Source organism: Trichosurus vulpecula, chromosome 2 (genome assembly GCF_011100635.1).
Source record: "Trichosurus vulpecula isolate mTriVul1 chromosome 2, mTriVul1.pri, whole genome shotgun sequence".
Lineage (NCBI taxonomy): Eukaryota > Metazoa > Chordata > Mammalia > Diprotodontia > Phalangeridae > Trichosurus > Trichosurus vulpecula.
This window is the reverse complement of record NC_050574.1, coordinates 136,519,296-136,543,656: the sequence shown is the minus strand read 5'-3', so window position 1 is coordinate 136,543,656 and position 24,361 is coordinate 136,519,296.

Sequence of the window (24,361 nt, the reverse complement as noted above, 5' to 3'; positions counted from 1 at the left end):
AAAAGGAGGAGGGTCCCTGAAAGGAGAGTAGAGGACCTCTTTATCTAGTTTATGATTTTGCCAAAGGCTGGCCATGATTGCAGCTCATTACTAAATATTGTTTTTGTTCTCCTTATTTAGCATAAAGCTCTAAATCCAGCCTATAATTCTTGGAGTAGAGGTGATACGAGCCTAAATGGCACTTTCAGGCAGCCCTAGTATCATGGATCTAGAGATGAAAGGACACAGTAGTCATCTAGTCCAACTCTCTCCTTTTATAGGTGAGGAAATCGAGGCCCAGAAAGTTAAAGAACCTTGTTTAAGGCCACCTTGGCCTTAAGAGTCATGGATCCTGAGCTTGAATTCTGACTTCATGTGGCAGAGCTGGGATTCAAACTCAGGACCCATGACTCTTAGTTTAGCATTCTTTCCATTGCATTTCACTGTCTCCCAGCAAAGTCTATCTCCCTAATCCCTGATGTCATTGGTCCTCTTCAAGAATTAAGGAGGAATGACAACAACAATCTGTCTCCATAGTCAAGGGAGGAGGGCAGCGCTAAGGTTTGACAGATCCCTGGCATCTACTCTGCTCCACACACTGAAAAATGGCCTCCTCTGTTTTTAGAGACTTCGCAAGCTACTTTCAGTCTTCCTCCTATCTCCTATTTCCCATTGAGGAAATGATGCATCTTTTGTTTTTATGTTCCTGTGGTCTCTAGACCAGAAGGAGACGTGCTTTCTTGTCGTATCCTGCCTTGCCACCCTTTCTCCACCCACGTCTGCCCAAGCAGATAAAAGATGGAAATGCTTTTGATATCACTTTAAGCATAGTGATTTCCTTTCCTCTCTTCCCTTTAGTCTTATGTATGTCTTAGTCTTGCCATAATCACCCAATAACTTGAGAGCCCCTTGGGGGCAAGAATCATGCATTCTTATGTGATGATTTGAAAATAAGATACACTGTGTTCCTATGTTGAATCTTAACAGAAAATCAAATGGACATGAAGACAACGGAATTGCTACCACCTAGTGGAAGCATATAGGAGATGATATTCAAGTCCAGCATTTTAAGGTAATATACAGTGGGGTGTATTATGAGCCATGAAACCTAATGAACCTATTCAATGTGGTTATGCCCTCCAATGAAATTGATCACTACCCTTCCCTGTGCCTGTCCATCCCGCGCCACTTTTATCCAAGTCTTCCATAAATTTACTATGGGGGTTCAGCCCAACATTGTGGAGAGGAGTTCCTCATTTTCTCTTGATATCCCAAGAAGAACAGTGGGGCACACAGACTCTTCATTAGTTAGCACTCAATCCCTCTTCATGCACAAATGACCCCTCATTCCTAATTTTATATTTCTTTGGTGTCATCTTTCACCTCACTTCTCATTCAAAATTCCTTATAATGTTTTATAGCCTGCCTATGCCCACCACGTGCTTCTCCATCTCTGGGGGATTGCCAACTTCAAGTTGTCAGAAACAACCTTGTACCATGTCTCACAGCCATACAGCAATACTAGAAGAACATGGGTATTTAAAAAGATGGGCCTTAGTTTTAGGAAGAAGCATGGGGTTATTAAAGGAACATTCCATGCTTCAGGTGCAATCCTCTGTGCTCTCCTCTTCTTGTTCATCTCTGGTCCTAGTTCATTGTCCATTTGTGTGCCTGTCCATGACATATCTACTAATAGATGAGCTCTGTAAATTATACATTCAGCTGCATATTGTAGTCTGGATCACAGGTTAAAAAAGGTAATAAATGACAATTAGAGAGTAGAAAGGCAGCTAGAATAAGAGAAATGCAAAGCAGGGTCTAATTGGGAGTGGAAAGTTGGAAATTCCTTTTTAAAAATTATTTTTATTCTGAACTTAACAAACACCAAATAAAATGGGCATTTCCAAATAAAATGTAGAATAGAAGAAAGGGATTATATGTGAAACTGAGGATCTCTATCATGTATAGCTTGTTTTTCTTTTAAAACATAATAAATTCAACCTAGAGCTTTCAAAGCTATCCTGCTTGTCGGCTATTCTTTCTGGCCTTTCTCTGTTCTCTTCTATGCATATTGGAGACTTTTTTCAAAAACATTGATTATTTGACATCGGGCCCTTCTCTCATCTCCTTTTTCCATAAAATTCTCTCTGAGTCCCTTGGGTTCTGCAATATGTTAACTAATGCCAAATTCTGAAGAATTGAAGTGAATTAGGGCATCTAAGAATTATGTGACAAAAAGAGAACGTGGGCTGGTCCCATGGGAAGAACAAGAGATGGCAAGTAGACAGCCAGTGTGCTCCACTGGTATCCTTGGGTTATTGGAAGAGAGCAAGGAAGCCCTCCAACCTGTTGGGTGAACCCCATTGTGGAAACTTTTGGGAAGACATGGATGAAAGTTGCATTGGAAAGACAGGCAGGGATGAGTTGCTATCTGTATAGGAACTTCCAAATTAATCAGAGCACAGATCAATTTGAGTAATCAAATTCAAATTTGAGAAAGATGACAAGGAGTGGTGAATATCAATTCCACTCTTGCCTTAGACACAAACCAGCTGTGTGACAATAGATGAGTCATTTAATCTCTCAGGGCACCATGCAATTCTCTAAGACAGTAATTTACAGACAAGTTATTTATCTGCTTTGATGGAGGGGGTTTCCATTGTAGGGGGTTTCCTATACCAATGAAATCATAGGTCCAGCCCCGCAAAACCCCCTACAATTTATGTAATGCTTTTAGGTTTACAAAGAATTTTATCTAGATTGCCTCACTTGTGATGATAGCAACCCATGAGACACATCATACAGGTGTTATTATCCCCATTTTACAGAAACTCAGACTGTAAGATGAAGTGACTTAACTCTTCCTGATTCCAGATTCAGCACTCTAGCAACAGTGTGCTGGCCAATGTTTAACAACTGAGTCTCTGAAAAAAAAATAAAGCAAGACACACTTTTAATGAAAGTTAATAAAATACTAATAATTTAAAAAGTTAAATCTACATTATTAACATTTTCTCCATTACTTTCATAAGTCTAGATGATCCAGACTATAATAAATTGAGTTGTGATGTGTAGTATTTGTGGATTTCTGAGGTATAAATGTTCACAGTGAAAATTCAACAATTCACCCTCCCCAGCTTGGCTCTGGAATATCCCTGTTAAGTGTCAAGATAACTTTTACTTTTAGTCTGGTAGCACCTAAACTTCTTGAGGGAATGAACCCTTCCTTCCTTCTACCTGTGTTACTTTGAGCAAGAAGGCCTGTTTCCTCATCTGAAATAAGGAAGTTGTACTAGATTCCCTCTAAGGTCCCTTCCAGCTCTAGTTCTGGGATCCTATGATCAAAGGGGCAATAGAATTAACTTCCTCTGTTTCTTTATTCACCTGCATCCAGGAGAGAAGATGATAAAGGAAAAAAAGGAGGAAGGAGTCATGGGAAATTTTGTTATCTATAAAAATCAGCAACCATCTTATTTGTATCTTATCCCTCTATCAAATTTGAATCTAATATGATATTTAATTGTGTGGCTTATATACTGTGTATTTCAAGAAAAGAAAGTATGCTTTTATATCAGGCTTTACAAAAGGAATTTTCTTTGTTCTGGTTTTGCTTCAGAAAAGTTGGTCATCATGGCAATAGATGGTACTTGGTTAGAGTTGGAGCTGTAGCAATATTTGATTCAGACTCTAAGGACGCACCCTAACTTTTCTGGCTCCTGGTCCTTCCTTCCCTCCTTGCCTTAAAACTTTCTTTTGTTTTGTTTTAATTAATGTTTCACAGAGGACAGTAGGGCTTAACATCATGCAGTTTTGCTGGATTTTCAACCTCATGATTTTTGTTCCAGAGTATATCAAAGTATTTGTTCACAACTAATATTATTTTTCTAAATTCATGAAGAGTTAGAGCTTTCCTTTGGTCCTATACTTGGTGACACTAGTGGAATCCTCTGTTGAGGAATGGTTCCTCCTATGTAAAAAAAAATACACAATGGCTTAATTACTTCATGTCTCAGCCAACTGGTTTCCTAAATTAAGTCATGAAGTCATGGAATAATAAAGCTATGTTATTTAAATTTTCCACAGAAAGCTTGGTCTGTAAGGGACCTTATAGATCACAAAAGCCAAGGCTTTCATTTTATAAAAGAAATAATTCCTGAAAATAAAATCAGTTTATTTTATGATTTAATTCAGAAATAGTTATATACTCAATATCACATTTGACAGGTGCTCAATATCACCTAATCACATCCTATGAATCTCCTGAAGTGGTTGCATTATTCAAATTCACACTTCATATTTCCATGGGACTGGAACCAATTACCATATTTTACATCATTATAACTTCGAATAGTAAAAATATGAACACTCACAACCACTTCAGAGGATTCCTTATTTGCACTAATTGAGACCTACCTATACACATCTCAGTTCTTATTCTTATTCTACTGAAAAACAGGAAACCAATGTTGGCTCAGATAGAATCACATTATCACAGGATCCCAGGGTTGGAAAGGACCTCATAGGCCAGCCAGTGACAAGTCTAGCAATGGAGCAGGATGATATCCACTGTAGCTAAATGGAGAGTGGCTCGTTATTGAAAGGTTTACCACAAGATTATGATTCTTTTGGCCACAGCAGCCCCTGTACCTATCTGCTAAGATGTGGCAGAATTGTAGTCTGAATCAGTAATGGGAGCACCCACACCAATGAAGTCAAAGATTCTAAACACAACGTGTCTAGTACAGAACTCATTATATCTTCCCTCAAACACACCCCTGCTTCTGAACTTCCTTAGCTCTTTAGATGGTACCATCATCTTTCCACTTACTCAGGTTAACAAGGCACAAGAGATAAGGCAATTTAAATTGTCTCCACAATCTAGGTGACAAGGTGGTGCCGAGGGCCTGAACTCAGGAATATCTGACTTTAAATTCAGCTTCAGACACTTAGCTGTATGATCCTGGGAAAGCCACTTAAACTGTATCTGCCTCAGTTCCCTCATCTGTAAAATGAGGATAACAATAGCACCTATACCAAGGTTCTTCTCAAGATAATATCTGTAAAGTGCTTTGCAAACCTTAAAGTACCATGTAAATGCTAGCTATTTTTATTTATTAGGACATCAAGAACCAAAATGAGATAACAGTTCAGTGAACTAATGCTTAATCCCTAATCTTAACATGCTCATTCAGCATCTCCTCCCTCATTGTCCACCACACAGACTGGGTTACACCAGCCAACTCACTGGCTTACAACAAATCTCAACTCTACTCGCCCTCTTTTCAATGCCACAGAACACCAAAAGTCATGAACTCTGCTGCAACAGAGCTCAGTTGGAGAACTGAGGAACAAAGGGAATTAGGGCAGGATAATATGTGTGTGGTGGGGAGGGGGAGGCCTGTGTGGTACTCCACTGAAAGAAAAAGCTCAGCATCCAGCTGGGGCTAGTTTTGTTCCCCACCCCCCCAGAAATCACTTGGGGCAGAGACTGAATTGTCCTATGTGGGAAGAAGCTGAGACAACTTTGCTATCTAGCTCATAAGGGAACAGTCATTAAAGGGAGAAGAGTCAGAAGGTGGTCAGTGGGAGAAACCGATGAAAAAAGACTGAAATTACCAAAGATTTCAGGAGGAAGAAACCTCCAAGATCATGAAGATAAGCAGATAAACCAACAGGGAAGACATTATCAGCAAACTTAGTGAAAAAATTTAGGCTTTTATGATTAAGCACTTCAGGGAAAAAAAAAGGAAAAATGATTCAGTACCTGATGAGGCAGCAGACCCCATGGATTTTGAAGAAAGCATGGAACCAGAGCATGCTATCTCTGAAAATTATGAGAGCAAAACTCATGGCCTACACGGCAGAAGTAATTGGCAGAATAGAAGAATTTGAATCCATGGTGGCAAGTCTCAGTAAAAAAACAGAAGAGAGGACAACTGATTGGAAATGCAAACATATGGAAGTAAAGGACAATCTGGAAGAATAAAAACAAAAAGAAATAATATTAAAAGAAAGCATGATCTCTACTAAAGCAAAATATATTGATCTCAAAAATAGGATGCATAGAGACGAATTAAGGGTTATAGGTCTTCCAAAAGAACACCGTAAGTAAAAAAAAAAAAAAAGACTTGAACATGGTAGTGTAAGTAACAATACAAGAAAACTACTTAAATTTCTAAATACAGAAATGAATATTCCAATCAAAAGAATTCATAGATAGCCCCCAGGGGAAAAAAGAAAATAAACACAAGGCTGGAAACTCAAGGCATGCATAGTAGTTAAATTTAACAGTTTGGGGGTGGGGCCAAGGTACTTGCCTGAGCTCTCCCCCAAACCCCTGCAAATACCATTAAAAATTACTCTAAACAAATTCTAGAGCATCAGAACCCATAAAAAGATGGAGTAAAACAAATTTCCAGCCCAAGACAACTTGGAAGGTCAACAGGAAAGGTCTGTTGCACCAGGATGAGAGAGGAGCACAGATCGGGCCCCAGAAAATCTGGAACAGGCCTCAGGGTGACTGAATCACTGGCAGTAGTGGTGGTTTCCAGACCTTTCAGTCCACAGATGCCAAAGACAACTTGGAAGGTCAGCAGGAAGACTCTCTTGCACCTGGGTGAGAATGGAGTATAGTCCAGTGCAGGCTGCACCAGCAGAGCCTGGCCACAGCAAACTAGGAGCAAGCCTTGGGAATGACTGAATTAGCAGTGGCAGCAGCTGCTTCTGGAACTCTCATCCCACACAGACTGTAAGAGGGTTGAAAAACTGGTCAGAAGGAGATTACAGGGGTCTTTTTGCTATCACTAAGGCAGGACTCTATTGCTTTGCCTATACTTGGATCTGGGTTTCGGTCCTGGATGGCAGTCCTAGAGTGAGAGGGAGAACTAGCACACCAGAGCTTGTGGCAGCAGTAGGGTTTTATACTCAATATCATATTTGACAGGTGCTCAATATCACCTAATCATACCCTGTGAATCTCCTGAAGTGGTTGCATTATTCAAATTGAGTAAATATTGGAAAAAACTTTGATTATAGAAAGTTATTATGGTGACAAGGAAGACCAAAACACACACTCAGAAGAAGACAACAAAGTCAAAGCTCCTACATCTGAAGCCTCCAAGGAAAATAGGAATTGGTCTCAGGCCACAGAAGAGTTCAAAAAGAATTTTTAAAATCATGTAAAAGAGGTAGAAGAAAAATTGGAAAGAGAGATGAGAGTGATGCAAGAAAATCATGAAAAACGAGTCAACAGCTTAGTAAAGGAGACAGAAAAAATACTGAAGAAAATAATACCTGAAAAAACAGACTAGGCCAAATGGTAAAAGAGGTCCAAAAAGCCCCAAAATGTCCAAAAAAAATAATGCCTTAAAAGGTAGAATTGGCCAAATGGAAAAGGAGGTACAAAAGCTCACTGAAGAAAATAATTCTTTAAAAATTAGAATGGCACAAATGGAAGCTAGTGACTTTATGAGAAATAAGTGAACAATAAAATAAAACCAAAAGAATAAAAAAAATAGATGACGACATGAAATATCTCCTTGGAAAAACAACTGACCTGGAAAATAGATCCAGAAGATATAATTTAAAAATTATTGGACTACCAAAAAACCATGATCAAAAGAAGAGCCCAGACATCATCTTTCAAGAAATTATCAAGGAAAACTATCCTGATATTCTAGAACCAGAGGGTAAAATATAAATTGAAAGAATCCACTGATCACCTCCTGAAAGAGATCCCAAAATGAAAACCGCCAGGAATATTATAGCCAAATTCCAAAGTTCACAGGTCAAAGAGAAAATATTACAAGCAGCCAGAAAGAAACAGTTCAATTATTGTGGAGCCACAGTCGGGATAATACAAGATTTAGCAGCTTCTATATTATGGGATCAAAGGGCTTGATGTATGATATTCTGTTAGGCAAAGGAGCTAGGATTACAACCAAAAATCACTTACTCAGCAAAATTGAGTATAATCCTTCTGGGAGAAAAATGAGGTAGAAGACTTTTAAGCATTCTTGGTGAAAAGACCAGAGCTGAATAGAAAATTTGATTTTCAAATGCAAGGTTCAAGAGAAGCATAAAAAGGTAAACTGAAAAAAGAAATCATAAGGGACTTAATAAGGTTAAACTATTTATATTCCTACATGGGAAGACGGTATTAGTAACTCATTAGATCTTTCTCATTATTAGGGCAGTTAGAAGGAGTATATATAGACAGGCCACAGGTATGAGTTGAATATGAAGAGATGATATCTAAAAAATACAATTAAGGGATGAGAGAAAGGAATTTATGGGGAGAAAGAGAAAGGGAGAGGTAGAATGGAGTAAAATATCTCACATAAAAGAGGCAAGAAAAAGCTTTTACAATGCAGGGGAGGGGGGGAGGTGAGAGGGAGTGAGTGAATTTTACTCTCATCAGAATTGGCTCAAAGAGGGAATAACATACACACTCAATGGGGTATAGAAATCTATCTTACCATACAGGAAAGGGGAGGGGGATAAGAAAAGGGGAAGTGGTGTTAGAAGGGAGGGCAGATTGGGGGAGGGGTAATCAGAAGCACAACACTTTTGAGGAGGGACAGGGTGAAAGGAAAGAGAGAATAGAATGAAGGGGGGCAATAGGATGGATGGAAATACAGTTAGTAATAGTAGCTGTGAACAAAATTTTGAAGCAAGTTTCTCTGATAAAGGCCTCATTCCTCAAACATATAAAGAATTTATTAACTTATTACATTAAAAATTTTTTAATTTAAAATTTCTTTTAAAATATTAAATATTATTAAAGCATATAGTCAAATTTATAAAAATAAGAGCCATTCCCCAATTGATAAATGATCAAAAGATACGATGCTTTCAGATGAAGTAATCAAAGCTATCTATAGCATATGAAAAAAATAGTCTAACTCATTATTGATTGGAGAAATGCAAATTAAAACAATTCTGAGGTACTACCTACCTCATATCTATTAGATTGGCAAACAGGACAAAAAAAGGTAAAAGACATATGTTGGAGGGGATGTGGGAAAAATGAGACCTTAATACATTGCGGAGTTGTGAACTAATTCAACTATTCTGTAGAGCAATTTGGAACTATGCCCAAAGGTCTATAAAACAATGCATATCCTTTGACCTAGCAATACCACTACTAGGTCTGTATCCAAAAAGAGAAAAAAACAAAAAGGAAAAGGACCTATACGTACAAAAATAGTTATAGTAACTCTTTTCTTGGAGCAAAGAATTAGAAATTGAGGGGATGCCCTTCAATTGGGCTGAACAATTTGTGATATGTGATTTTTATGGAATACTATTGTACTATAAGAAATGATGGGGAAGGGGACAGAGCCAAGATGGCAGCTGGAAAGCAAGGACTTGCTTAAGCTCTCCCCCAAATCCCTCCAAACACCTGCAAAAATGGCTCTGAACAAATTCTAGAGCTGCGGAACCCATGAAATAGCAGAGGGAAGCAGGTCTCCAGCCCAGGACAGCCTGATTGGTAGCTGGGAAGGGTCTATTGCACAGTGCTGGGAGTGGAGCACAGCCCAGCGTGGACCGCACCAGGACAAACCAGACTGGGAGTCAGGCAGAGCAGGCCTGAGGGCCATGAATCATTGAGCTGTGGCAGTTACCAGACTTCTCAACCCACAAACACCAAAGACCATAGAGCAAATTAGTGGAAATACTGCTATATTGGGTTAGAGAGGGGTCCCAGCCCTGGGGGTGGCGGAGATGGTGTGGTGGTAGTGGCAGCAGCAGCAGCAGCAGCAGTAGCAGAAAGCTCCTGCAGCTGCTTCCAGAGGTCCAGTGTCAGCTGTTTTCAGAGTCCTTGGCTCACATGATGGGAGGAATCAAGTGGTGGATCGCAGCAGGAGTGCAAGGAGCACTTTGCTGGCACAGAGACAGGTTCTCTTGTTTTGACCTGCTTGGATCTGGATTGTGGTCCTGGTTGGTGGTTCTTGGGGGAGGAGGAGTGCTGCTATGGAAGAACTTGCATTGATGGTGGAGTAGAAGTAGCTCTGAAAACAGCAGCACAGCCCCTAAAGCTTGGGACAAAGCACTCTATACTCTACAAGCACTCATACTGTGACAAAAAGCTCCAAGGTCAAGTAGTTGGCTGGGAACATGGCCAGGCAGTGAAAATGGATGCAGACTATTGGTTCCTTTTTTGGTGACAAAGAGGATCAAAACTTTTTTTTTTGCTATTCCATTTTTTAATTGAACAATAAGCAAACAGCAGAATTAAACATAAATGTTGGTAAGACAGGTCTTGCTTCTCTTGCAACAAAGACTTGCAGCAGACTTAACACCAAAATGTGAGCACAGCAAATATTTCTAACCCAAAAATGTGGCCTCACCCAGCCATGCACACTTCTCAGCTGGGGTGATGGGGAAGGGAATGGGAGTTCAGGTAAAGCCACCACTACCTTTCCAGCTGCAAAAGACACAAATAGACCCACCAAGCTGCTTGTCAAAGAAATAAGAGACCAAAGGTTCATTTGAATCAGTTTAAAATCTTTTCAAATGAGGAAGAATTGACCAAGAACCCCATAGATCTGGTTCTCTTGGAAGAGAAAACTTTCCATGAAATAGGATCTTGGGCCCTCTAAATTCAGTTTCTGTCCATTAACTTATCAGAAGAAAAGGAGGTGACACCAGGGACAGAAGGCACAAAGATTTAACAAAGGTAAAGGAATCTCAACAATATTCTGCCTCTGCTCAGCTCTCAGCATCTTCACAGATTATTTTTATTTCTCTACTAGGATGCTAGGAATCAAATCACGACTTTTACTAACATCTCGATTCCTGCCCCGCCCCCCCCAAGCCAGCAAGCTGACATCACTGAAAGCAAGTTCCCATATCCTCCACCAAGGGACCCCTCCCCCCATTAGAAGGAAAATCTGATCAATCAGATCAGTAATTGTTAATCTTTTTGTATCATGGACACATTAGGCAGTTTGGTGAAACCTATGGATCCCTTCTCAGAACTTTTTTTTTAAAGACAGGAAGACTTCCTTGACTGATTTCAGGAATGAAAGTAAAATAAAACAATGATTAATTAAAATAGCACAAATATATAGGATAGTAGCTAAGTCTAAATTGCCTCACCATTGCCAAGAAGATGGCCTTGGGTTGTTCTGTCCAGAGAAGATCAAAAAATCTTTGAATAGAGGAGCTCACGATTTTTTCCCTTGTATTCTATGTACGAATGCTAACTCAGGCTCTTTAGGAAAGGGAGGTGGGGGAGAGATTTTCAATATACAAAGATCCTAATAAGCAGAAAAAAGTCCTAATTATTCATGTAGCTACATATAAATGTGGGCATGTGTGTATCTATTCTAGAGCAAGCAATATCAGTTCATTTATATTCCTTAGAGGAAAGATAGCACTTGCAATTATAAAATTCTAAGAAGCAAACATCCAACTTTATGTACATCATAAGAAAGGTCATAGAAATCACAAACCAAGTGTTAGAATCATAGCAGTCAGTTTACCAGTTCCTATAGCATACAACCACTAACTCTAACACTATTGTTCCCTGATATTCTCCCAACTCTGTTACTAGATATGCCTCTATGGAAAAACACCAAACTCAACGTCAGCAAACAATGGAGAATATTTTTATATAAATGAATCAAGCTTAAGAGAAAAAAAAACATCGTACAGTAAAAGATACATACCTAAGTAGTTTAAAAAAATTCTAGCAGAAAATACCATTTTCTGAAGACAGAGATAAGGGAAGAAGGTAAGAGGGAAGTCTGCCTTCACCATGAATGGGGGATAAACCCCACTATGGTTCACTCTCCTCTTTGGGTGCCACTATTGATGGGTGTCCCCTGTGCCCGCCTTGGGCACCTGCTCTCACTCAAACATTCTCTACTCTGTCTCTGCCATACCTTGGTACCCTCAAACTTTCAGCAGCTGCAAGAGCTCATACTTCTTCCTGTCCCCAAACCACGCATAACTGTGACCACCAATTTCCTCTCCCTAGGAAACTATTTTACAAGTTCCTAGAAGCTTTCAAGAAGATATTCAGAGTAACTATTTATTTCCTTTATAACAAAATAAACGCTTAAAACACAAACTTTTCCTAAAGTTGGCTTTAAGGGACTACTTTCTTTCTCTTATATTTTTCTGACAAGGGATGTTTTACTAGGTAGGTAGTGGAGGAGGGATAAAATGGGAAATGATGATATATTAAAACAAAAGATATGAATACATTTAAAAAATAAAATGTATCCTTGCCATTTCCTACCATAATTCTGAGTTTTTAACTTGTTTTTAATTTCTTCTTCAGAGCTTGTAAGTATTATCTTAGGCCATTAGGTAGAGCTGGGTATGTGTTTCTGATATGGTCCTGGAGCCACAGCTAGCTCTTTAAAAACAATGGGTTCTGGGGGTGGAGCCAAGATGTTGGAGAGAAGGCAGGGACTTGCCTGAATTCTCTCTAAAACTCCTCCAAACATCTTTAAATAATGACATAAAACAATTCCTGGAGTGGCAGAACACACAAAAGGACAGGGTAAAATAATTGCTAGCCAAAGACAACTTAGAAGGGTAGGCAGGAAAGGTCTGTCACAGCAGGGTAAAAGTGGAGCACAGTCCAGTGCAGGCCATACCAGCATAGACCAGGCCCTAACAAACCAGGAACAGACCTTGGGAGCTACTGAATCAGCAGCAGCAACTTCTGGAGCTCTCAGCCCACAGACTGAAAGGGGCTTGAAAAACTGGTCAGAAGGAGATTACAGGGTTCTCTTCTCAGGCACTGGGAGCAGGACTCTGTTGCTTTGCCCATACTTAGATTTGGGTTGCAATCCTAGGTGGCAATCCCAGGGCAAGGAGCACTAGCACACCACAGCTTGCCACCACAGAGGGGTAGGGACCCTTGTCACAGTTCCAGGGCAGAAAAGAGTGCTTTTGGTCACTCACAGGCCAGAGCACAGGCCAGGAGACACCTCTCCTTAGATCATACCATCTTGGAAGAACTGAAATCTTACAGGTCCCTAGAAGCATCTCTGAAAACAGCTGCATAAAACCCCTGAAGCTTGGAAAAGTGTGCCTTCTACCTCAGAAGCAGAGTCCCATGTAAACAAAGAGTTAAAAGTCAAGAAATAAGATGGGAAAATGAGTAAAAAACAGAAAAAATTCTGACCATAGAAAGTTACTATGGTGACAAGGAAGATCAAAACACATATTGAGAAGACAACAAAGTCAAAGCTCCCACATCTAAAGCCTCCAAGAAAAATATGAATGGTCTCAGGCCATGAAAGAGAATTTCCAAAAAGGATTTTGAAAATCATGTAAGAGAGGTAGAAGAAAAATTGGGAAGAGAAATGAGAGTAATACAAGAAAATCATGAAAAATGAGTCTACAGCTTGATAAAGGAGACACAATAGCACCTTAAAAACAGACTAGGTCAAATGGTAAAAGAGGCCCAAAAAGGCAATGAGGAGAAGCATGCCTTAAAAAGCAGAACTGGTGAAAATGCGTTTAATAGGAATGTATGTGTAGATCCCACATCAGATTGTATGCTGTCTTGGGGAGTGAGGTGGGAAGAAGGGGGAGAAAATTTAAAACTTATGGAAATGAATGCTTAAAACTGAAAATAAATGAATTCAATATTTATTTGACTAGTGCATAAATTAATTCAATGCGAAGTTATACATGACAGTTATATGAGATTCCATGCCGTCTTGGGAAGGGAGGGGGGAGGGAGGGGAGAAAATCTGGAACTCAAAACTATGTAGAACCGTGTGTGGTAAACTAAAAATAAATAAAGAAATTTAAAAAAAAAAAAAAGCAGAATTGGCCAAATGGAAAAAGAGGCACAAAAATTCACTGATGGACCAAACTCCTTATAAAGTAGAATTGGCCAAATGGAAAAGGAGGTACAAAAGCTCACTGAAGAAAATAATTCCTTAAAAATTAGAACGGCACAAACGGAAGCTAATAACTTTACGAGAAATCAAGAAACAATAAAATAAAACCAAAAGAATGAAAAATAGAAGACAATGTGAAATATCTCATTAGAAAAACAACTGACCTGGAAAATAGATCTAGGAGAGATAATTTAAGAATTATTAGACCACCTGAAAGTCATGATTTTTTAAAAAACAGCCTAGAAATCATTTTTCAAGAAATCATCAAGGAAAAATACTCTGATATTCTAGAACCAGAGGGTAAAATAGAAATGGAAAGAATCCACCAATCACCTCCTGAAAAATGAAGACTTCAAGGAATATTATAGCCAAATTCCAAAGTTTCCCAGAAAATATTGCAAGCACCTTAAAAAAAAAACGATTCAAATAATGTGGAGCCACAATTGAGATAACATAAGATTTAGTAATTTCTACATTAAAAGATCAAAAGGAATGGTATATGGTATTCCAGATAGCAAAAGACCTAGGATTACAACCAAGAATAACATACCCAGCAAAACTGAGTATAATCCTTTGGGGAGGGGGTGGAGGGAATGTATATTCAATGAAATAGAGAACTTGGAGGCATTCTTGATGAAAGGACCAGGACTGAATAGAAAATTTGACTTTCAAATACAAGATTCAAGAGAAACATAAAAAAATAAACAGGAAAGGGAAATTATAAGAGACTTAGTAAGTTTGAACTATTTATATTCCTTCATGGGAAGATGATAGTTGTAACTCATAAGAACTTTCTCATTATTTGGGCAGTTAGAAGGAGCATATATAGGAAGAGGCCACAGGTATGAGTTGAGTATGAAGGGATGATATCTAAAAAAATTAAGGGGTGAGAAAGGAATATACTGGGTGGAAGGGAAAGCAAGAGGTAGAATGGGTAAAATATATCACATAAAAGAGGCAAGAAAAAGCTTTTACAGTGGAGGGGAAAATGGGGAAAAAGGGAGAGAGGAGTGAATGAACCTTACTCTCATCAGAATTGGCTCAAAGAAGAAATAACATACACAGTTAATTGGGTATAGAAGTCTATCTTACCCTAGGAAAGTAGGAGGGAAAGTGGATAAGAGAAGAGAGGTGTGTAGTAGAAGGGAAGGCAGATTGGGGGAGGGGGTAGACAGAAGCAAAACAGTTTTGAGTAGAGACAGGGTAAAAGGAGAAAGAATAGAATAAAAAGGTGTGAAATACATTTAGGAATCATAACTGAAAAAATTTTTGAAGCAAGTTTCCCTGATAAAGGCCTCATTTCTCAAATATATAGAGAACCGAGTCAAATTTATAAAAATAAGAGCCATTCTCTGATTGACAAATGGTCAAATGATATGAATAGTTTTCATATGATGTAATTAAAGCTATCTGTAGTCACACTGAAAAAAAATGCTCTAAATCACTATTGATTGGAGAAATGCAAATTAAAACAATCCTGAGGTACTATCTCATACCTATTAGATTGGCTGATAGAACAGAAAAGGAAAATGACAAGTGTTGGAGGGGATGTGGGGAAAATGAGACCTTAATGCATTGTTAATGGAGTTGTGAACTGATTCAACCATTCTGTAGAGCAATTTGGAACTATGCCCTAAGGACTACAGAATCACGCATACACTTTGACTTAGCAATACCACTACTAGGTCTGTATCCCCAAAGAGAAAAAACAAGAAGGAAAAGGACTTACATGTACAAAAATATTTATAGCACTCTTTTCTGGTGGTAGGGAGTTGGAAATTGGAAGAATTCCCATCAATTGGGAATGGCTAAACAAATTGTGGTATGTGATTATGATGGAATACTGTTGTACTATAAGAAATGATGAGCAGGATGCTTTCAAAAAAAACCTGGAAAGACCTCCATGGGCTGACACAAAGTGAAATGTACTGTGTACAAAGTCACAGCAACATTATAAGATGATCAGTTGTGAATGACTTAGCTATTCTCAGCAATACAACGATCCAAGATAACTCTGAAGGACTTACAATGAAAAATGCTATCCATCCCCAGAGAAAGAACTGATGGTGTCTGAATACAGATTGAAACATACTTTTAAAACTTTTTTATTTTTCTTGAGGTGTTTTTGTCTGTGTTTTCTTTTACAGCATGACTAATATGGAAATATGTTTTGCATGACTACACATGTATAACCTATATGGAACTGCTTGCCTGCTTAATTACGGGGGTGAGGAGGGAGGAAGGGAGAGAATTTGGAATCAAATTTTTAAAAACAAATGTTAAGAATTGTTTTTACATGTAATTGGGGAAAAATAAGAGACTAAAAAAAAACCCCAAATCTATAACATTTAAAAAACAAACAAATAAACAGCAAAACCTTTAACTTTTTCTTTGTTCAAGGCAAAAGGGTCCATCTGGCCTTTAAAAGCACTATTTTCTTATGTTTGATGAATATTTAAATGCTTACCATGTGCATTGAATGATATGTCTTAGGTACTAAGTATGATAGATTGATAAGACATCCAAGAACTATTATAATCTGGTATATTTTTTAAAATTCTTATTGAAGTTGTCTGATTTTACAGAGATTTCATTTCTTTCCCACGCGTGATGGTGGTAGAGCAATGACCTAAATTATTGGTGCTAAGTCAGGGGAAGTCTGAATATACAGTATGTCAGTCTAGACATCCAACTGAATTATATATGAATTCTTCCTGAATTCAGAGCTATCTAATAACAAACTATTATTCCACTCTTAGTACTGGAATATTCTGGTATGACAGACTCTGTGTGTGTGTGTGTGTGTGTGTGTGTGTGTGTGTGTGTGTGTGTTGAAAAGGTGGGGCTGGTTTGGGGTCAGATTGGCTCTGCACAGAAAATTTAGAACAAAGGCTGAGTTGGATGATACAAGGGAAACTAAGGAAAATATAGTTCCTTGTAGCAGCACAAAGAGCAATTGTGAAGTTTTCCTTTTTCTGTCATTTTGTGCACTAGAAAATATTTCCTTACAGTTCCTAGAGTAAATCTTTTGAGAAAACACAGCCTGAGGAGAGGAATGGGCTTTTTTCAGGGAGTACATTAGTGATGCTTAAATTTTTTTTGCTCATGGCATGGCATTATTCTTTTCCATGGGAAACTGTGAGGAGACTCTTGCATGTGCATGTGATTGTAAATGTGCCATGGTTCTGTGGTTCATTTAGCCTAGCCAAAGCTTACAATCCATTAGTCTGTCCTTGTGTACCATTTGAGAATCACTGTTGTATACAAAGACTGTAGGGTAGAGTGAACAGGTAACAGACAGAATCAGAAGATCTGGGCTTGAGTCTTGGTCCTGCCACCTGCTCATTCTATGACTTTGAACGAGTCATTTAATCTTTCTAAACCTCTGCTTCCTCATGTTTTTAGAGCACATAAGACCAGTTGCTTAACTGTGAGGCTGAGTTCAGAGTCTATGCTAGCCACCAGGTGGTGTTCCAAGCTCATGCTGCAAGATAAGCAACTGCCCACGTATGAATACACCCAAGGTTCCAAGGTTCTAAGTCGTAAGCATTTAGCTCACTTCCACTTATTTAGCACAACAATCCAGTGTCTTCCAGTTTAATCTAAAAGTATAAATTACTTTCCACAAAGATAGTACGTTAGATGACTCTAGACCCCACTCCCACTGGATTTAATTTTCTTAATTTTGCATGACCCTGAAGGGACTATTCATTTACATATAGATCAAAGTATATTTACTGAATTGAAATTATAAAAGTAAACTATGATATATAGGGTTATAATCTACCACAGTGTTAGTCACAGCTGCTTATATTATTTAATTTTAATTAAGTTTTTTAGGTAGAGCATTTATTGTTTGCTATATGTCATGTCTATATGTAAATGTATATGGGGTATAGGGTGTGTTCAGGGAAGACTAGTACCTCTGGTGTGGGGGTTGCAGAGCGCTTTTCAGGGCTACTTTCCACCTTTGGTGTCTACCTGATCTATCTAACTCTCACCTGTGGTTTCAAGAAGCTGTAGCATGTATAGCAGCCACAGTCCTGTAAACCTTTTCAGCAGATAGGCTAAACCAAGTTGAGGGTATGCAAGGGGTCTCAAATTTGTTGGTGAGTTAGGGTGATATCTACCCCAAGTGTGTGAAGACTTCCCTTGGTGGAATGGGTGGATGAGAAAAATTTGTTCCAATGGCCATGAAAGTAGCAAAGCAGGCACTGTGGAGTGCTTAGAGTTTGGTTTGACATTTAAGATGCCAAAGCCATCCACTGCATCTCAAGCCATCACCAATCATCTTGATTCTGTCCTACCACTGGACTGTGACAACTCTGGAAGAGAGTGTGAGGCTGATGACTTCCCGCAATTCAGCCTCACTTAAATCCAATTTGCGCACAAATCAAAAGATATTATTCATGCCATTTTACCAGTTTTACCTATCTCAAATCCCTGCGGCAACAGGCAAGTGATGAAGCAGGCTACACCGGCCGCTATAGTCACAACCCTGCCCCTAGGCAGCCCAGGCCATAGTTTTCTCACTGGAAGCAGCAATGAGATTCTGCAGGCCCCTGGGTGTCTGAGCAGCCTTTTAAGAACCACACTGCTCACCTTCTGGTGTGAGGATGGGGCTAGAAAAGGTGCCCTAATAACTGTCTGCTTACCCAACCCTGGCTTGATTACCACAGCAGGCAGGAGTCCCACTCTGTGGTCAAAACACAAAAAAAAAATGTGCAAAAACTTCTGCAAAGATGATCCCACTCCCATCAGTATGTGGAATATGTGCACGCTTATAAACAAAACAAAATCCAGTAGACCTGAAAGATGAACAGCTCTTGTTGGGAGAAAACTCAGCAGGTATCATATCCAAATAGCAGCCCTGAGTGAAACAAGCCTGGTAAATGAAGGCTAGCTTACTGAAGTCAGAGCTGTATACACATTTTTCTAGAGTGGCTGCAGTAAAGGGGAATGTTGTGAAGCTGGTGTGGGTTCTGCAATCAAAGCTAATCTAGTCAACAAGCTTGTATGCCTATCAAAAGGAGTAAACGACTCATAACAATGCAGTTGCCACTTGCAGGAAAACACCACACCACCATCATCAGTGCCTATGCTCCCACCACAATGAATCTTGATGAGGTCAAAGAAAAATTTTATGAAGACCTGGAGACCCTTATCATCGATGTGACAAAAGAGGTCGAGCTTATAACTCTGGGTGACATCAATGCTAGAGTAGGCTCAGACTATCAGACGTGGCAGGAAGGCTTTGGGAGGAGTGGAGCTGGAAACAGCAGTAGCAATGGTCACTAAGGAAGACTTGTGCATCTCATGCCCTTCTCACCAACACTGTCTTCCATTTACTTAAACACAATGAAACTTTGTGGATGTACCCTCTCAGCAAACACTGGCATTTAATAGACTATGATTATAAGGAGAAGAGACAGATAAGATGTGAGAGTGACAAGGCAATGTGTGGTACAGAGTGCTGGACTAATCCTAGACTTATCCTCTCCAAGCTAAATATTCCTATTCGACAAAAGCAGTGGCCCCAAGGCAAAATTACTACCAGAAGAATTAATGTCAGCTGATTAGAGTGTTTTTCTAATTCAGAAAAGTTTGTTGCTAACTTGGAGGTAAAGTTGAACCAACACACAGTTGGCAATAGTGGAGCAGAAAAGGAGTGGGCAGCTTTCAGAGATTTGATGTACAGCAGTGAACTTGCTCATCTGGATCAGAACACTCACAAACATCAAGACTGGTTTGATGAAAATGATATGGAAATTTAGAAGTTGCTAAATGAAAAATTTAACTCCACAGGGTTTATCAGCAGGATAGTTCACCCATCTCTAAGAAGGCACCATTTAATTCCATCAAAAGTAAAGTACAAGCAAAGCTTAAAGAGATGCAGGACTCTTGGCCCTGTAAGTAGACAGATGAAATTCAGTTTAATGTTGACTGTAACAATCCAGTGCTTTTATGATACCATGAAGGCTATTTATGGACCAAAGACCTATGGTGCATCTCAACAACTCAATGCTGATGGAGCCACATTGATTAATGATGAGGACATGATCCTAGAGACATGAGCTGAACACTTCCATAGTGTTCTCAACAGATTGTCAGCAATTCATGCTGAGGTCATTGACCATTTACCTCAGCTTGAAGTCAATCCCTCCCTAGGCAACGTTCCAAATGAAGAAGAAGTTTTGAATGCCATTAGGTTCCTTTTGTGTAACAAAATATCTGGTACTGATTCTATTCCAGCTGAGATTTACAAAGGTCGACTGAAATTTCCTCTGTTATATGGCAAGAGGTCATCCCCCAAGAGTTCAAGGATGCCTTCATTGTCCACCTCCATAAAGGTAAAGGAAATAGATTGTCCTGTGACAATAATAGGAGGGTCTCTCTCTTAGTCATTGTTGGCAAGATTCTTGCCAGAGTCCTTCCTTGATAAGCTAATCCTTCACCTAGAACATGATCACCTACCTGAAAGCCAGTGTGGCTTCAGAAGGGTTGAAAAATAGTTGATATGGTGTTGCCTGACAGCTCCAGAAGAAATGACAGGAGCAGAACAGAGGCCTGTACACAATGTTTGTAGATCTGACCAAGTCCTTTGATACCATCAGTCATAAGAGCTTTATGGAAAATTATGTCAAAATTTGGTTACCTAGAGAAGTTCATCAGTATTGGACATCAGTTTCATGATGGCATGCTTGCCAGGGTTCTGTATAGTGGACAATGCCTTCACACTTTCCCAGGCACCAGTGAAGTAAAACAAAGCTATGTGCTTGCTCCCATGCATTTTAGCATGTTTTTGGCCATGTTGTTAAAGGCCTTCAATGAGGATGAACATTGCATCAAGGTCAGCTACCGCACTGATGGTAAATTCTTCAACTTGAAAAGGCTACAAGCCAAGACTAAAGTGGAGGGAGTGTTGGTGCATGATTTTTTGTTTGCAGATGATTGTACACTCAATGCAGCATCTGAAGCTGAGTTGCAACAAAGTATGGATCAATTCTCTGCTGCTTGTGTTAATTTTGCCAAACAACTGACACCAAGAAAACACAGGTGCTCCATCAGCCGGCACCATACCATCCATATGTAGAATCATCAGTTACAACAAATGGAGAAATTTTGAATAAGGTGGATAAGTTCATTTACTTTTGCAGTATGCTTTCCAGGAATGCACACATTGATAATGAGGGTGACACACACATTACCAAAACTAACTCAGTGTTTGGAAGGCTCTGAGGAAAAGTGTGGGAAAGAAGTATTAGACTGACTACCAAACTGAAGGTCTACAGAGCTGTTGTGCTGACCTAATTGCTGTATGCCTGTAAACCTTGGTAGTATACCAGCTCTATTCCTGCAAACTGAATCACTTCCATTTGAATTGTCTTACGAAGAGGCTGAAGATCACTAAGATACCAGACACAGAGGTCCTTTCTTGAATTAAACTGCCAAGCATTAAACTCTACCTGCAGAAAGCACAACTCCAATTGTTGTACCAGAAGCGAGCGAGACACACCACAGAGTATAAGTTTTAAGTGGAGAATTTATTAGCCGGCGGCCATCGGGGTACGGCACCACAAATCAATGGCAAATGTGTTGGGGTGATGGCTTGGCTTATATAGGATATGGGGGTACAGAGTAGGGGGAAAAACAGGAACAAAGGTCCTGGCTGATCAAAAGATTCAGTCAGGTTATCGGGATAATCTCATTTATATTCCTTGGTGGAGTCACGGAGTCCCAGGGATATCTCCCAGGAAGGGTCTGTCAAGTTATCTCTCAGTGGGATGGTCCTATCTATTGAGATTCCTTGGTGGAGTCATGGAGTCCCAGGGGGTTTGCTAAATGCCAAAGATATCTGAGTCCATTCTTTCTGGGGGGGCTTGTCAGTAGCTAGGGGTTACTCAGGGGTTCCTAATTTTCCTTGTATTACACAATGGGCTGGCCACATTGTTTGAATGCCAAATATATGCTTGCCAAAAAGACTATTTTATGGAGAACTTACACAGGGCAAGTGTTCACATGGTGGTCAGAAAAAGTGTTACAAGTATATTCTCAAATTCTCTCTTAAGAACTTTGGAATTGATTGTGTGACATAGGAGACACTGGCACAGGACCATCCAGCATGGCGTGCGCTCATCAGAGAAGGTGCTGTGCTCTACGAGCAAAGCAGAATTGAAACGCAAGATGCACAAATTTAGAGAATCCACACTAATGTTCACATGGACTATTTGTGCCCAACCTGTGGTAGAGCATTCTGAGCTCATATTGGTCTGATCAGCCACAGTCAGATACACTGTAACTTAACTCTAACATAGTGATGTCATTTTGGTCCTCTTTGAGAATGAAGGACAATAACCAACTATATGTCAAACATATAAATACAAGCAAGCAAGACAGTGCCCACGCAGAAAAAGCTTGCATTCTTTTTTTTTAATTTTTTAAACTTAAAAAACCCTTTTTTGTTAAAATTTAAAAAATGTTTATTTTCAGTTCCAAATTCTCTTCCTCTTTCTACCCCTCCCCCAATCATTGAGATTGTTCTTATTGTTTGTCCTTCATTCTCAAAAAGGACCAGTGATATCAGGAGGGTGATGTGTTGACTTGCACGTGAATTGGAGTTAAGTGAGGCAGTGACTATGCAAAGTCACCAGCCTCATTCTCTCTTCCAGAGCCATCTGGGTCCAGTGGCAAGACATAGGATAACTGGAGATGGCCCTGGATGCAGTGGGAGACCTTGGAATTTTTAAGCTAAGGTCTTTCCCAGGACTCAGTTTGTCTGAGACAATACCCATTCAGTGATTAAGACTAGGTAAGAAATGAGGTAAAAAATGACCACATTTACTTACTAAAAAAAAAAATCAATCTGGAAGGGGAAGACCCTCAGGGTCTTAGGCTGGAATTGAAAAAACTGCTATTTACACTCTAAGCCATCAAAACTTAAACAATGACTAACTGAGGGTTGGGGTGGGACCTATTGTTGACCGGTCAGTGAGAGCTAGAATGATTTGGGTAAGTAGCTCCATTTGAATCCCAATGGCTTTATCAAAGCCTGGTTTTCCAGTGCTTTATTTCAAGAAATCATAAATGAAACTACGCAAGGCAAAAGAGTTAGTTGTCCCAGTTAAAAAAAAATCATAGAATAAATAAGTAGGGAAGAGGAAAAAAAATCTGTCCTGTAAACCCCAAAATATCTTGCAAGGTTTCAGTGATCAAAATTTACATTCCTTTGGGCAGAGCACCCATAGGAAAGGGTATGATTCCCCATGTGGACAGAGGGAGAGGAGGGAGGGAGGGAAGGAATGAAGGAAGGAAGGAAGGAAAGAAGGAAGAAAGGAAGGGAGGAAGGGAGGGAGGGAGGGAGGAAGGAGGAAGGAAGGAAGAAAGAAAGAAAGGAAGGAAAGAAGGAAGGAAGGAAGGAAGAAAGAAAGAAAGGAAAGAAAGAAAGAAAGAAAGAAAGGAAGAAAGAAAGAAAAAAAGAAAGAAAGAAAGAAAGAAAAAAGGAAGGAAGGAAGGCAGGGAGGAAATAAGGAAGGAAGGAAGGAAGGAAGGAAGGAAGGAAGGAAGGAAGGAAGAAAGGAAGAAAGAAAGAAAGGAAGAAAGAAAGAAAGAAAGAAAGAAAGAAAGAAAGAAAGAAAGAAAGAAAGAAAGAAAGAAAGAAAGAAAGAAAGGAAGAAAGGAAGGAAGGAAGGAAGGAAGGAAGGAAGGAAGGAAGGAAGAAAGAAAGAATGGTAGGATTGCCCAAATGGTCAGTTGGGTCCCCAGTGGGTCAACTACTACTACTCACAGATTGAGAAAGCAAGAAATAAAATACTCAGCATACATATTGTGGAACATTTTATACCATTTTATATCATTTTTGTGATTTCAATCAAGGGCCAGGGCTTGAATTAATGATCAGCTGGACCTGGGCTTCTTTGTTCTCTCAAGTTTGCTCAGACAATATCTTTTCTCTGTCAACAAGGCCAGATCCAGCTGACCTAAGGACATTCTTTCCCCTGTTAACCATTAGGGGATGAGACCCTAATCCTGAGAGACTACCTCACTTAATATTCTACGGGTATATACTTCAACTGACCCTTGTCAACACTCTTATCTTATTGTATTTACAAATCTATTCCACTGAGGAAAATCCTCTTCTTGTATCATGTTTAAACATACATGGGGATCATAAAAGTGAGGTAACACAGGCTTGTTGAGTCCGCTAAAAATAATGTATATAAGTTTTCTCATTTCTTTGTTCAGACAGCCAGAGCTTGTGCTCTGACTCCTTGTACGTACAAGTAAGCTAGCTTAGCTATGCTTTAAGGGAAAATAATAAACAACATGGATTTTTCTATCACCTAGCTTGTTTGCCTTCTTCAACCAAACTTTCAGGTTTAACAATATGAAGTTATGTGAAACGTATTTCCACATTGGCCATGTTAATGCAAGAAAAATTTAAAAAGTGAAAAAAGTCTCCTTTAATCTGCACTCAGAGTTCATCAGTTCTCTCTGGAAATGGATAGCAT